The following is a 15,970-nucleotide window of genomic DNA, read 5'->3' as shown; positions in this document are numbered from 1 at the left end:
CTCTCTCGAGTAGAGGTCGGAGTAGTTCCACCCATCTCTCCATCTGCTGGCATTTGTCTATGATTACTTCCCCAGTGGAGGGTTTGAGGGGGCCTGTCTTGCTCTGGACTGGTCCTACTGCCTTCTTAATGCCATCGTACATTCCCCTGATGTTCTCTGTTATGGCGGCCGTCTGGATGTCCTCACTAAGCTGTGTCCAGTACTCATTGGTGCAACGCCTGGCAGTCTGCTGAGCCTTGCTCCTGGCAGCCCTGAGGATCTGCAGGTTCTTCTCGTTGGCTGACCGCTTGTACTCGTCTAGGGCGGCATGCTTGGCTTCGATGACGGGAGTCATCTCGGTCGACTTGGCCTCAAACCAGTCGTGTGTCTTTGAGATCTTCTTCCCAAAGCTAGCCAAGGCTGTGTGGTGCATGGTGTCCCGCAGAGTTTCCCACTTCTCTGTTGCAGTCTCCAGGACACGAGGTGGCAAGTTCTCTCTCAAAAGCCTCTGCAAACTGTTGCACGAGGTCTGCATCTTGCTGATATCGATGCGGGGTTTCCCCTGCTTCTATGGTATGGTAGAACCTCTTTGGTTGCAGCCTGATCTTGCAACACACCAAGGAGTGGTCTGTGTGGCAGTCCGCACTGTGGTAGGAACGTGTGTGGAGAACGTTCTTGAGGGCAGCACGTCTGACTAGGATCAGATCCAGTTGATGCCAATGCTTTGAGCGTGGGTGCCTCCAGGATACCTTGTGCTGGGGCTTTGTCTGGAAGTACGAGTTGGCGATGCACAGGTCACGGTAAGTGCACAGCTCGAACAGTCGCTGTCCGTTCTCATTCATTTTGCCCACACCAAACTGCCCAAGGCAGGAAGACCATGATTCGTGGTCTGCGCCCACTCTGGCGATGAAGTCGCCCAAGAGAACAAGTTCTGCCTTGCTGGGGATGCTGCTGATGATGGATGTGAGTTTCTCGTAGAACTCGTCCTTTGTGTCTGATGTGGAGGACAGTGTCGGGGCATACACGCTGACAAGGGTGACCGGGCCTGCGGTGGTGTTGAGGCAGAGAGTCAGGAGTCGCTCTGAGCCATTTCTGCCTGGTTCCACCGTGTTCAGCAGGCTGCTCTTTACTGTGAAGTCTACTCCGTGCTCTCTGGGCTCGCCAGAGTCCTTCCCCTGCCAGTAGAACACGTAGTCCTTCTCCTTCAGTGTGCCCGAGTCTGCCAGCCTTGTCTCCTGATGGGTGAAGGGAGCCACCCTTGCAGTCACTAACCGTAAAGGCCATTTGTTTCAACAGAGTGCAGCAAGATTCTGGAAGGATCCGGGAACTTCTCCTCCCCGTATTACCCAGCGTACTACCCACCCCGTGCAGACTGCACCTGGGTGTTGAGGGTAAGTCTGCATCGTTGCTCTGTGTGGTTGCAACTCTTCCTCATCTGCTGCATGGCTGCATGGGTCAGAGCCCTGCACTCCTGCAGCAAAAATACAAAGTGTTGGAAATACTCACTAGATCAGGGAACATCGACACAATGTGCTGGAGTAACCCAGCGGGTCAGGCAGCATCTCGGGAGAGAAGGAATGGGTGACGTTTCGGGTCGAGACCCTTCTTCAGACTGATGTCAGGGGAGGGGGTGGGGCAAAGTCCCGAGATGCTGCCTGTCCCGCTGAGTTACTCCAGCATTTTGTGTCAATCTACAAAAATACAAAGTGTTGGAAATACTCACCAGATCAGGGAACGTCATTGGTGAGAGAAACTGTACTTCAAGTTGATGACATTTCACTAAAGGAAGTTGAAGGAGGCTGTAGGAACATGTGGAGATGGGGTTGTGGGGGCAGAGAGGAATGCCACAGGAGGTGGCCATGCTGTGTGAGAGAGAGGAACGATTGTGGATAAACTCCCTGAAGGTGGCACAGGTTGGTAGGGTGGTAAAGAAGGCACACAGCATGCTTGCCTTCACTATCTGAGGTAGAGAATATGGGCAGGGTAGTTACAGAACAGGACCTGACCATGTAACTGTCCACTCCCACACCCTCGCTCTTGTCGCCCTGTCCTGTGCATCCTCTGCCTTTCCTCAGCATCAACTGAGCAGCAGTACGGGCTCAGGGTCCCTGCAGTCGCAGGAGGCCATTCCACCCATCGGCTCTGTGCTACAGAAGCCTCAGTGATGTGGGCTGTTGCCACTGTGGGGAGGGTCTCTGGCTCTGGGAGCTGGACCAGCCGTCAGGGAGACGAGACAACCACCTTATCCTTGCGCCATATGCCTACGTCTCCATGGACATCCTGGATCATGACTGTGGGACAAAGCACCAATTGTCAGGAGTTCATTGTCGGGGGTTCTGGGCAGAATGGGGTTAAGAGGGAGAGATAGATTAGCCACGATTGAATGGTGGAGTAGACTTGGTGGGCCGAATGGCCTAATTCTGCTCCTATCAGTTATGACCATATGAGCTATTGTCAGCTGGGCCGTGGACTCCCTGCCCCGTCACCTTCCGCTGAGTGCCCCCAGTGTCAGGGGCTGGGGGTTTTGAGTTTGACCATCTTCCTGACCATTGTGCCACCATGTTTTGCTGGGACCCCTTTCCAAAGCTGCGGTGGGAGTGCTCTAGAATGTTCTCCTGGCATTGAGCACTGAGGGCCTGTTTAATGGGGGACTGGCATTCTCCCCGCTGCTGTGCTTTGGAGATTGTCCATCTGCCCCTTTCTTCCCCCACCCTGGTCTCAGACCCTGAACTGATTAGTGCAGGTGTCGGGGGCTGTGGGGAGAAGGCAGGAGAATGGAGTTAGAAGTGAGAAATAGATCAGCCATGATTGAATGGCGGAGTAAACTTGGTGGGCCGAAAGGCCTAATTCTGTGCTATCAGGTATGATCTGGAATCCCGTGTGCCAGTGGGACTGTGTGCACTGCCGTGTGACACGCACAGGGATGACAACTCACCATCCATGTGCTTTGTCTGTATTGTGCCTGGGTTTTTAGTACCGTGCCCTGACTTATATTTCAACTATCTGTATAATTCACATTCCTTTAATGTTGGTGTCCTCGTTTCCCTGCATTTCCATGTCCCAATCTAAAAGCCTCTCAACCGCCATCATTGTATCTCCGTCACCACCCCTGGCCCTGCCCCACACATCTTCTTTAAACTTTGCCCCTCTCACCTTGAAGTTATGCCCCCTAGTCTTTGATATTTCCACCCTGGGGGAAAAAGGTTCTGATTGTCTTCCCTATCAATGCCTCTCATCATTTTGTAAACGTCTGTCAGGTCTCCCCTCGACCTCCATCGTTCCAGAGACATCGATCCAACTTTGTCCAACCTCTCCTTTTGCTGATGCTCTCTAATCCAGGCAGCGTTCTGGTAAACCTCTCCAAAGTGTAAATGTAACAAGATGACTTTGAATTTCACTTTGACAACAGCAAACATTCTCCACAATTGAATTATGAAATATACCAACAGCAGGCAAATGGAACTAACCCAGAATGGCAATTTGTTGGCATGGGCCGGATGGGCTGAAGGGCCGTGTCCGTGCTATACAGGTCTATGACTGTTTATAAGCACATAGAGGCCGTGGACTAAGTGCTGGGTATTAGTTGGGTAAATTGGGTCCCTTGTGGTGGGCATGGAAGCATTGGGTTGAGAGGCAGTGTGTGTGTGTGCGGTGTCATTCTGAATTGTTGTTTAGGTCTGGTCAAGAAGCATAGTTTGGGTCGAGCTTTGCTCTGGATAACATTGGAGCTGTGTGGGCGTGACTGGGTGCCTGGTTTACGCTGGGTCTGGCAAGGACCAGTATCGGGCAGTGCCCACAGGCTGGGTCCTCACTGCTCGTCCCCCAGGGGTGGAGGGGGGGTGGTTTTCTGCGAGTGGTGCCGTGATGATACCTCTCGGGTTCAGGTTGCCCGCATCTGCACTCCGACCCCAGGTTCACCATGATCCATTCTCTCGTCAGGTGACCCAGCCGAACCACGTCAAGGTGGTGTTCACAGTGTTCCTTTTGCAAAACCCAGACAAGAACAAGGTCTGCAAGGACTATGTGGAGATCAACAACCGCAGGTGAGTCTCCAGTCATCCGCATCAAAGGCTATGAAGGTCCCTGGGCAGTGGGTGGTCTGGGGTGGGGGGCAGTGGGTGGTCTGGGATGGGGGGGCAGTGGGTGGTCTGGGGTGGGGGGCAGTGGGTGGTCTGTGGTGGGGGGGTGGTCTGGGGTGGGGGGCAGTGGGTGGTCTGGGGTGGGGAGCAGTGGGTGGTCTGGGGTGGGGGGGGCAGTGGGTGGTCTGGGGTGGGGGGCAATGGGTGGTCTGGGGTGGGGGGCAGTGGATGGTCTGGGGTGGGGGGCAGTGGTCTGGGATGGGGGCAATGGGTGGTCTGGGGTGGGGGGCAGTGGGTGGTCTGGGGTGGGGGGCAGTGGGTGGGGTGGGGTGGGGGGCAGTGGGTGGTCTGGGGTAGGGGGGGGCAGTGGGTGGTCTGGGGTAGGGGGGGCAGTGGGTGGTCTGGGGTGGGGGGCAGTGGGTGGTCTGGGGTGGGGGGCAATGGGTGGTCTGGGGTGGGGGGCAGTGGTCTGGGATGGGGGCAGTGGGTGGTCTGGGTTGGGGGCAGTGGGTGGTCTGGGGTGGGGGGCAGTGGGTGGTCTGGGGTGGGGGGCAGTGGGTGGGGTGGGGGGGGCAGTGGGTGGGAGGGAAGTGGGTGGTCTGGGGTGGGGGGGCAGTGGGTGGTCTGGGTTGGGGGGGCAATGGTCTGGGATGGGGGGGTGGTCTGTGGTGGGGGCAGTGGGTGGTCTGGGGTAGGGGGCAGTGGACTGGGATGGGGACAGTGGGTGGTCTGGGATGGGGGTGGTCTGGGATGGGAGGGTGGTCTGGGATAGGGGGTGGTCTGGGATGGGGGTGGTCTGGGATGGGGGGGTGGTCTGTGGTGGGGGGCAGTGGGTGGTCTGTGGTGGGGGGCAGTGGGTGGTCTGTGGTGGGGGGCAGTGGGTGGTCTGGGGTGGGGTTCACTCAGGTCCAAAGATACTAGAGGAACAAGATGGACCACTCTGTTGAAATCGCCTATACTGAAGTGTAGTACGCAAAGGAGCCATTTTAGTAGGCAAACCCGCCGTTTGCTCTGCCTCTCGCAGTGTAATCAGTGTTTTGGGGGAACAGTATGTGTGATGATACCATTAAAATGCAGAATATATCTCATCTATCAATTCACAGATTTTTGTTATTTTTCTTTTAAAATGTTTCTGCAAGTTTCTGCTACTAAAATGGCGTCATGACATACTATGGTTTTTAGGGTCGAGTGGTCTATCTTGTTCCTCTAGTATCTTTGATCAGGGCAGAGGGCGAGGCTTTGGGAAGGAGATGAGGAGAAATGTCTTTAGTCAGTGGGTGGTGAATCTGTGGAACTCTTTGCCACTGACAGCTGTGGATGTTTTTAAGGCAGAGATTGACAGATTCTTGATTAGTGCGGGTGTCAAGGGTTATGGGAGAGAAGGCAGGAGAATGGGGGGGTAGACTGGGTGGAACGGCCTCATTCTGCTTATGACATTGTGAGGCACCACCTGAGACAACATTGTCTGTTGTCACTCGCGTCTCGGAACGAGGGCAGAGGCAGAGAAATGCCGCATGGTTGTTGAGTCTCACGTTGGAGATTAGAGGGGACGGCTGTGGGTTTACTCTGGGGTATGGGCAGCAGATGCACCCCAGGGCATCGTTGGTCAGAGGGCTTCCCAGACCAGGGCAGAGCACCAGCCATGGCTGGGGCAGTGAGGGGCCACTGGCTGGGGCAGTGAGGGGCCACTGGCTGGGGCAGTGAGGGGCCACTGGCTGGGGCAGTGAGGGGCCACTGGCTGGGGCAGTGAGGGGCACTGGCTGGGGCAGTGAGGGGCACTGGCTGGGGCAGAGAGGGGCACTGGCTGGGGCAGTGAGGGGCCACTGGCTGGGGCAGTGAGGGGCCACTGGCTGGGGCAGTGAGGGCACTGGCTGGGGCAGTGAGGGCAATGGCTGGGGCAGTGAGGGCACTGGCTGGGGCAGTGAGGGCAATGGCTGGGGCAGAGAGGGGCACTGGCTGGGGCAGTGAGGGGCACTGGCTGGGGCAGTGAGGGCACTGGCTGGGGCAGTGAGGGCAATGGCTGGGGCAGTGAGGGCACTGGCTGGGGCAGAGAGGGGCACTGGCTGGGGCAGTGAGGGCAATGGCTGGGGCAGTGAGGGCACTGGCTGGGGCAGTGAGGGCAATGGCTGGGGCAGTGAGGGCACTGGCTGGGGCAGTGAGGGGCACTGGCTGGGGCAGTGAGGGCACTGGCTGGGGCGGTGAGGGCAATGGCTGGGGCAGTGAGGGGCACTGGCTGGGGCAGTGAGGGGCACTGACTGGGGCAGTGAGGGGCACTGGCTGGGGCAGAGAGGGGCACTGGCTGGGGCAGTGAGGGCACTGACTGGGGCAGTGAGGGGCACTGGCTGGGGCAGAGAGGGGCACTGGCTGGGGCAGTGAGGGTCACTGGTTGGGGCAGTGAGGGCACTGGCTGGGGCAGTGAGGGGCACTGGCTGGGGCAGTGAGGGTCACTGGCTGGGGCAGTGAGGGCACTGACTGGGGCAGTGAGGGGCACTGGCTGGGGCAGAGAGGGGCACTGGCTGGGGCAGAGAGGGGCACTGGCTGGGGCAGTGAGGGGCACCGGTTGGGGCAGTGAGGGCACCGACTGGGGCAGTGAGGGGCACTGGCTGGGGCAGAGAGGGGCACTGGCTGGGGCAGAGAGGGGCACTGGCTGGGGCAGTGAGGGGCACTGGTTGGGGCAGTGAGGGCACTGGCTGGGGCAGTGAGGGCCACTGGCTGGGGCAGTGAGGGCCACTGGCTGGGGCAGTGAGGGCAATGGCTGGGGCACAGGAGCACTGGCTGGGGCAGTGAGGGTCACTGGCTGGGGCACAAGAGCACTGGCTGGGGCAGTGAGGGGCATGGGCTGGGGCAGTGAGGGGCACTGGCTGGGGCAGTGAGGGGCACTGGCTGGGGCAGTGAGGGGCACTGGTTGGGGCTGTGAGGGCACTGGTTGGGGCAGTGAGGGGCACTGGCTGGGGCAGTGAGGGCAATGGCTGGGGCACAAGAGCACTGGCTGGGGCAGTGAGGGGCACTGGCTGGGGCAGAGGGCCACTGGCTGGGGCACAAGAGCACTGGCTGGGACAGTGAGGGGCACTGGCTGGGGCAGTGAGGGCAATGGCTGGGGCACAAGAGCACTAGCTGGGGCAGTGAGGGGCACTGGCTGGGGCACAAGAGCACTGGCTGGGGCAGTGAGGGCAATGGTTGGGGCAGTGAGGGGCACTGGCTGGGGCACAAGAGCACTGGCTGGGGCAGAGGGCCACTGGCTGTGGCAGTGGTGACAGGACTGGGATGTGGGCACATCTGCCCAGTGTGCCCGTCCTCACTCCTGCAGCTGGGTCTGTGCAGCAGGTTGTTGAGTTTTGGAGAGATGCTGAGTGAGGTCACTGACCTCGTCGGTCACCGTCGACAAAGTGCAAGAGGATAATGGTGTGTGTGGGTGGGTGGGGGAAGGGAGCACTTCCCAATGGCCAATGCGTGTGTCGTGGTGGGGGAAGGGAGCACTTCCCTCTACCCACCCACACACCCACACACGAACACTGCCCCGCACCCACCCACACACACACACACACACACACACCCACACACCCACCCACACACACACACACACACCCACCCACCCACCCACACACGAACACTGCCCCGCACCCACCCACACACACACACACCCACACACACACACACCCACCCACCCACACACACACACACACACACACACACACACCCACACACCCACACACCCACACACACACCCACCCACACACCCACCCACCCACCCACACACACACACACACACACACACCCCCACCCACCCACACACCCACACACACACCCACCCACACACACACACACACACACACCCACCCATCCACACACCCACACACACACCCACCCACCCACACACACACACACACACGAACACTGCCCCGCACCCACCCACACACACACACACCCCCACCCACCCACACACCCACACACACACCCACCCACACACACACACACACCCACCCACCCACACACACACACACACACCCACCCACCCACACACACACACACACACGAACACTGCCCCGCACCCACCCACACACACACACACCCCCACCCACCCACACACCCACACACACACTCACCCACCCACACACCCACCCACACACACACACACACACCCACCCACCCACCCACACACACACCCACCCACCCACACTCCCACACACACACCCACCCACCTCACTTCATCCTGTCAACCAGAATGTAACCCCTGTGTCATCCACTATTTGTCCACATATTTATACAGACATTAGTACTGGCTGTTAATAAACAACTTCCTGATCTGAAATGTCACCTGTTCCTTCTCTCCAGAGATGCTGCGTTACTCCAGCATGTTGCGTCTAACTTTCTTTATGACAGACCATTGTAAAATAACATAGTGGGAAATGTTGAATAACTTTACTGATTAAAGATGATTTAGTGGTGAGGCCACAGTGAGATTCAAAGTGCAAGTTGGCTGTTGCTGGGTGAAATAAAGATGGAAAGGGCTCTTGATGTGGGGACTGTGAGCAGTAGGCAGTGAATAGAGAGTGAGTAGGATGTCAGGGAGATGATATTCATAGACATTGTAACAAGCAGCTGACGTTTGGAAGAAAGTACATTTCAGTAGTGCATTGGGAGAATTTTCCACACTAGTATTTACAGCCTAGCAGTCAGCTGGTTGCATTTATACGTGCATTTAGACATGCATTTATACGTGCCGGCGTCTGGCTCTGTAGACATTTGCATGTTTCATGTTATGGAGATGTGTGATATGAAATACGTTTGTGTGGATTACATTGGCCTCACCTTGCAGTTTCAGCTCACAGATGGGCAGACATTTACTTGGTGCTGACCAGGATATTTCAATGTAATATTTGAAGAGCTGGTAAGATTCTAGACTTGGGGAAGTCTATAATGTGGCCGAGACTACATGGAACCAGGTTACATGCAAACACTGTCACCCAAGGCGGCTTTTCTCTGTCAATTTCAAATAAATTCCAAGTTGTTCTCATTTTCCCGATTAAACCCTGTACTTAACATACAAATAGTGTTCCCAACTTCATCAATCACGCTATATCCCATTGGGGTTTAGAAGGATGAGGGGACGACCTCATTGAAACTTACCGAATAGTGAGCGGCCTGGATAGGGTGGATGTGGAGAGGATGTTTCCACTAGTGGGAGAGTCTAGAACCACAGGTCACAGCCTCAGAATTAAAGGATGTTCCTTTACGAAGGAGATGAGGAGGAATTTCTTTAGTCAGAAGGTGGTGAATCTAGAATCGAACCCAGGTCCCTGGTGCTGTAAAGCAGCAACTCTACCGCTGTGCCACCGTTCCACCAGTTGTCCATCCATGGTCTCCAGTGTCTTCAGTAATGAGGAGCAATGGATGATTCATGGTGTCTCGGGTCAGGGAAGGTGGGGCCGACTAAACAGTGCATGTGTTAACTGTTCACCTCACACACATTCCAGAATTGTTTTCCAAATCATACATCATGTTTCACGTTCCTGCCTGAGGAAATATCACCTATCCATTGCTTCCACAGATGCTGCCTGACCTGCTGAATTCCTCCAGCACTTTGTTTTGCTGAAGGCTGCAACATGTGCAGTTCTTTGCGTTTTCATGTATCTACGTTGTGCGTAGACATCTCTGTCAGCCCGAGAGGCTCTGAACATCAGCGGCACATTTGACGGAGGTCAAAGGTGTGACATCAGTGTCATTCTTGTGATTTGCCAACCACTCCATGCTTGTATTTCAGGATCTGTGGTGAGCAGCCGCCGATCGTAGAGCTGGGGAACAGTAACGAGATGACCATCAAGTTCCGCTCCAACGGGGCCGAGTCCTTCCGGGGATTTTCTGCCACGTTTGAGCCTTACGATGCAAGTAAACGTAAGTAGCAGCAGAGAATCTGGCGGAGGGGTAGGTTGTGGGAGGAATAGACAATAGACAATAGGTGCAGGAGTAGGCCATTGGGCCCTTCGAGCCAGCACCACCATTCAATGTGATCATGGCTGATCATTCTCAATCAGTACCCCGTTCCTGCCTTCTTCCCATACCCACTAACTCTGCTATCCTTAAGAGCTCTATCTAGCTCTCTCTTGAATGCATTCAGAGAATTGGCCTCCATTGCCTTCTGAGGCAGTGAATTCCACAGATTTACAACTCTCTGACTGAAAACGTTTTTCCTCATCTCCGTTCTAAATGGCCTACCTCTTATTCTTAAACTGTGGCCCCTGGTTCTGGACTCCCCCAACATTGAGAACATGTTTCCTGCCTCTAACGTGTCCAACCCCTTAATAATCTTATATGTTTCGATAAGATCCCCTCTCATCCTTATAAATTACAGTGTATTCAAGCCTAGTCGCTCCAGTCTTTCAACATACGACAGTCCTGCCATTCCGGGAATTAAACTAGTAAACCTATGCTGCACGCCCTCAATAGCAAGAATATCCTTCCTCAAATTTGGAGACCAAAACTGCACACAGTACTCTAGGTGCAGTCTCACTAGGGCCCTGTACAACTGCAGAAGGACCTCTTTGCTTCTATACTCAACTCCTCTTGTAACGAAGGCCAACATTCCATTGGCTTTCTTCACTGCCTGCTGTACCTGCATGCTTCCTTTCAGTGACCGATGCACTAGGACACCCAGATCTCGTTGTACGTCCTCTGTTCCTAACTTGACACCATTCAGATAATAATCTGCCTTCTTATTCTTACCACCAAATTGGATAACCTCACACTTATCCACATTAAACTGCATCTGCCATGCATCCGCCCACTCACACAACCTGTCCAAGTCACCCTGCAACCTCATAGCATCTTCCTCACAGCTCACACTACCACCCAGCTTTGTATTATCTGCAAATTTGCTAATGGTACTTTTAATCCCTTCATCCAAGCCATTAATGTATATTGTAAATAGCTGCGGTCCCAGCACCGAGCCTTAAGGTAGCCCACTAGTCATTGCCTGCCATTCTGAAAGGGACCCATTTATCCCCACTCTTTGCTTTCTGTCTGTGAACCAATTTTCTATCCATGTCAGTACCCTACCTCCAATACCATGTGCTCTAATTTTGCCCACTAATCTCCTATGTGGAACCTTATCAAAGGCTTTCTGAAAGTCGAGGTACATGACATCCACCGGCTCTCTCCTGTCAATTTTCCTAGTTACATCCTCAAATAATTCCAGAAGATTAGTCAAGCATGATTTCCCCTTCGTAAATACATGCTGACTCGGAACGATCCTGTTACTGCTATCCAAATGCTCCGCAATTTGGTCTTTTATAATTGACTCCAGCATCTTCCCCACCACTGATGGCAGACTAACTGGTCTATAATTTCCTGTTTTCTCTCTCCCTCCTTTCTTAAAAAGTGGGATAACATTAGCTGCCCTCCAATCCACAGGAACTGATCCTGAATCTATAGAACATTGGAAAATGATCACCAATGCATCCACGATTTCTAGAGCCACCTCCTTAAGTACTCTGGGATGCAGACCATCAGGCCCTGGGGATTTATCAGCCTTCAGTCCCATCAGTCTACCCAACACCATTTCCTGCCTAATGTGAATCTCCTTCAGTTCCTCCGTCACCCTAGGATGTCTTGCCACTAGAACATCTGGGAGATTGCTTGTATCTTCCTTAGTGAAGAAAGATCCAAAGTACCGGTTCAACTCGTCTGCCACTTCCTTGTTCCCCATAATAAATTCCCCTGCTTATGCACTCCCGACCTTTACTGACTGACTGCTAGCGTCCTTTTGGCGCTCTCTTTAAACGGACTTTAACCTGCAATTAACACTTATTTTCTCTCAGCCAACGGTCTTCTTTGCTCCTGCACTCCCGACCTTTACTGACTGACAGTAACGGAGGGAAATCAGGGAGTGAAGGGGTGGGGAGGGAGCAGTGGATGCACCAATAGAATGCGAGTGGTGCTCACTCCTCCAGTGATGGAGTCCCTGGGACTCTGGTTGTTCCTCACTACCTCTCCTCACTGCCTCTGCCCACACCGTCTCTTTGGCTGAGATAACTATGGTCTGTCCTTGCTCTCAGCCTGCCTCTCCACCTCTGCCACACTCCCTCCATCACACCGTCCAGCCACATGCTCACCCCCTCCCCCCTGCGCTCCTGCCCTGCTTGGGTGGCACGGTGGTGCAGCGGTAGAGTTGCTTCCTCACGGCGCCAGAGACCTGGTTCGGAGTTTGTAATTTCTCCCTGTGACCGCGTGGGTTTTCTCCGGGTGCCCTGGTTTATAGACAATAGACAATAGACAATAGGTGCAGGAGTAGGCCATTCAGCCCTTCGAGCCAGCACCGCCATTCAATGCGATCATGGCTGATCACTCTCAATCAGTACCCTGTTCCTGCCTTCTCCCCATACCCCCTCACTCTGCTATCCTTAAGAGCTCTATCCAGCTCTCTCTTGAAAGCATCCAACGAACTGGCCTCCACTGCCTTCTGAGGCAGAGAATTCCACACCTTCGCCACTCTCTGACTGAAAAAGTTCTTCCTCATCTCCGTTCTAAATGGCCTACCCCTTATTCTTAAACTGTGGCCCCTTGTTCTGGACTCCCCCAACATTGGGAACATGTTTCCTGCCTCTAATGTGTCCAATCCCCTAATTATCTTATATGTTTCAATAAGATCCCCCCTCATCCTTCTAAATTCCAGTGTATACAAGCCTAATTGCTCCAGCCTTTCAACATACGACAGTCCCGCCATTCCGGGAATTAACCTAGTGAACCTATGCTGCACGCCCTCAATAGCAAGAATATCCTTCCTCAAATTTGGAGACCAAAACTGCACACAGTACTCCAGGTGCGGTCTCACCAGGGCCCGGTACAACTGTAGAAGGACCTCTTTGCTCCTACACTCTAAAGAAGTACAGGTTTGTAGGTTTGACCTGAACCATTCTCTTTTCACGGATGCTCAGTGATGCCGTGTTCTCCAGCTTGAGGCGTGACAAGGTGTAAAGTCAACAGAAAAAAGCAAATTGTAGGGTAATTGTCTTCAGTAAAATTTGTAAATTGCCCCTAGTCTGTAGGATAGTGCTAGCTTGCGGGAATGTTGGTCAGTGCGGACTCGGTGGGCCAAAGGGCCTGTTTCCACGCTGTATCTCTAAACTAAACTACTCATCACCCCACATTTCCGTTAACTCTACAACTGCTGACTTTGTTCTGTTGACGTTGCATGTTGATAGTCAGTAATCATGCCTCGAGCTGGCGAATGCTGCAGACTTGAGCCGCTGCACAGATCTGTAGAAAGAGAATGTTTCGGGTCAAAGATACTCCATTGAAGGCTCAGCTTCTGCAGTGAAAGACCTTTGATTGGAGGCCTTGACGGTTTCTCTCCCCACATTCGCTGCCCGACCTGCTGAAAGTTCCCAGCGTTTGTTTCAGGTTTCCAGCTGCCTGATTTTCTTGCATGAGGTTAGTTGAATATTGTGCTGTCTGCTGGTTGAGACTAGCCCTGCAAGAGTGTCAAATCTCCGTGTCTGTATTTTCCCTTCCTCTTCATATATGATCGGTGATAGTCTAGAGTGTTTCATTTTGTTTGCAAACGTTGCTGCTGATGGCCAGGGATGTTCCCTGGGTGGAGATGCTGTTAGTCAGTAACGTGTCTTCTCCTGCAGCATGCCCGGACCAGTTTGCCTGCAGGAACGGCCACTGCATTGCACATGACCTGAAGTGTGACACGTGGAACGACTGTGGAGACAGCAGCGATGAGATCAGCTGTGGTAGGTGCCTGCACTGTAGTACCGGCAGTGATCAGTAGGAGCAGCAGAGGCACAGGGGTCTGCACTGCAGTAACGGCAGTGATCAGTGGGAACAGCAGTGTCACAGGGGTCTGCACTGTAGTACCGGCAGTGATCAGTAGGAGCAGCAGTGTCACAGGGGTCTGCACTGTAGTACCGGCAGTGATCAGTGGGAGCAGCAGTGTCACAGGGGTCTGCTCTGTAGTACCGGCAGTGATCAGTAGGAGCAGCAAAGGCACAGGTGCCTGCACTGTAGTACCGGCAGTGATCAGTGGGAGCAGCGGAGTCACGTCACCGTGAAGCACCAAGGAGTACATAGACACTAGGAATTGCAGGTGCTGCAGTTTTGGGAAGTGCTGGAGGACTTGTCCACCCATACGGCCAAGAAAGCCCACCAGTACCTCGACTTCCTTAGAAGGTTTAGGAAGTTCAGTACGTCCCCAACAACTCTCACCAACTTCTATAGATAATAATAATAATAATAATGCATTTTATTTATATAGCGCTTTTCATATACTCAAAGACGCTTTACAGAGATTTTGAGAACATAGGGAAATGAATAAATAGATAAATAAGTAAATAAATAAATGAACAGAGAAAGGAGACAGAAGGTGAGGTGACCTTCAGTGGTTGAAGGCAGTACTGAACAGGTGAGACTTCAGCGATGTTTTGAATGTGGTGAGTGTGGAGGAGTCTCTAACGGTTTGGGGTAGTGAGTTCCATAGGGTGGGAGCAGCGATGGAGAAAGCCCTGTCCCCCCAGGATCTGAGTTTGGTCCGGATGTGGGGGGATAGGAGATTGGCAGCGGCAGAGCGGAGGGTGCAGGTGGGAGTGTGCCTGTGGAGGAGGTCGGTCAGGTAGGATGGGGCCAGGTTATGGAGGGCTTTGTAGGTTATGAGGAGGATTTTGTACTGGATTCTCTGGGGGATGGGGAGCCAGTGGAGTTTATAAAGTACGGGGGTGATATGGTCACGGATCGAGGTGTGGGTGAGTAGACGGGCAGCGGAGTTTTGAATGTATTGAAGTTTATTGATGATTTTTGAGGGTGCGCCATAGAGGAGGCTGTTGCAGTAGTCCAGACGGGAGGTGATGAAGGCGTGGATGAGGGTTTCTGCAGCTGTGGAGGAGAGGGATGGACGGAGACGGGCAATGTTTTTGAGGTGGAAGAAGGCTGTCTTTGTGATGTGTTTGATGTGTTTGTCGAAGGAGAGGGTTTGATCAAGGATGATTCCAAGATTCCGGATGTGAGGTGAGGTGGATACTGGGAGACCATCAATGTTGAGGATGAAGTTTTGGGTGGATTTGGTGAGCGTTTTTCGACCAATGATGATGATTTCAGATTTGTTGCAATTGAGTTTGAGGAAGTTTGATTGAAGCCAAGATTTTATTTCAGTGATGCAGTTTGTCAGTGTAGAGTGTGTGGTGGGGGAGATTGACTTGGTGGAGATGAGGAGCTGGATATCATCGGCGAAGCAGTGGAAGTTGAGACCATGACGGCGGATTAATTGACCAAGGGGGAACAGGTAGAGGATGAAGAGGAGGGGGCCAAGGACTGAGCCTTGGGGGACACCTTGAGGGAGGGGAGCGGTGGGGGATTTACAGTTGTTAATGGAGATGAACTGGTGTCTGTCAGAGAGGTAAGATTTGAACCAGGATAGGGCTGTGCCGGTGATGTTAAAGGAGGTTTCAAGTCGGGTGAGGAGAATGGAGTGATTTATGGTGTCAAAGGCGGCGCTGAGGTCAAGTAGGATGAGGATGTTGAGGTTGCCAGCGTCGGAGGAGAGGAGAATGTCGTTTGTGATTTTGAGGAGCGCAGTTTCAGTACAGTGGTTGGAGCGGAATCCGGATTGGAAAGTTTCATACAGGTTATTGGTAGAGAGGTGGTATTTGAGTTGGGAAGCTACAGCACGTTCCAAAACTTTGGACAGAAAGGGTAGGTTGGAGATTGGTCTGAAGTTGTTTGGGGTGTCAGGGTTTAGACCAGGTTTTTTCAGAATGGGGGTGACAGCAGCGATTTTGAGGGATGGCGGGACGATGCCAGTGGACATGGAGGAGTTTATTGTTGCAGTGATAAGTGGAGAGAGAGCAGGAAGGCAGGCCTTGACAAAGCTGGAGGGGATGGGGTCCAGAGAGCAGGTGGCAGTTTTTATTCCTGTGAAG

The 15,970-nt window shown here is 53.6% G+C and overlaps 1 pseudogene; it reads left to right on the top strand.

Annotated features, from left to right (window-relative positions):
• The window catches only part of LOC144608756 (suppressor of tumorigenicity 14 protein homolog), a 63,572-nt pseudogene that overhangs the window by 31,820 nt on the left and 15,782 nt on the right, over positions 1-15,970 (top strand).

Source organism: Rhinoraja longicauda, chromosome 32 (genome assembly GCF_053455715.1).
Source record: "Rhinoraja longicauda isolate Sanriku21f chromosome 32, sRhiLon1.1, whole genome shotgun sequence".
Lineage (NCBI taxonomy): Eukaryota > Metazoa > Chordata > Chondrichthyes > Rajiformes > Arhynchobatidae > Rhinoraja > Rhinoraja longicauda.
Note: the sequence above shows the minus strand (reverse complement) of the source record. Positions and strands in the feature narration are given on the sequence as shown.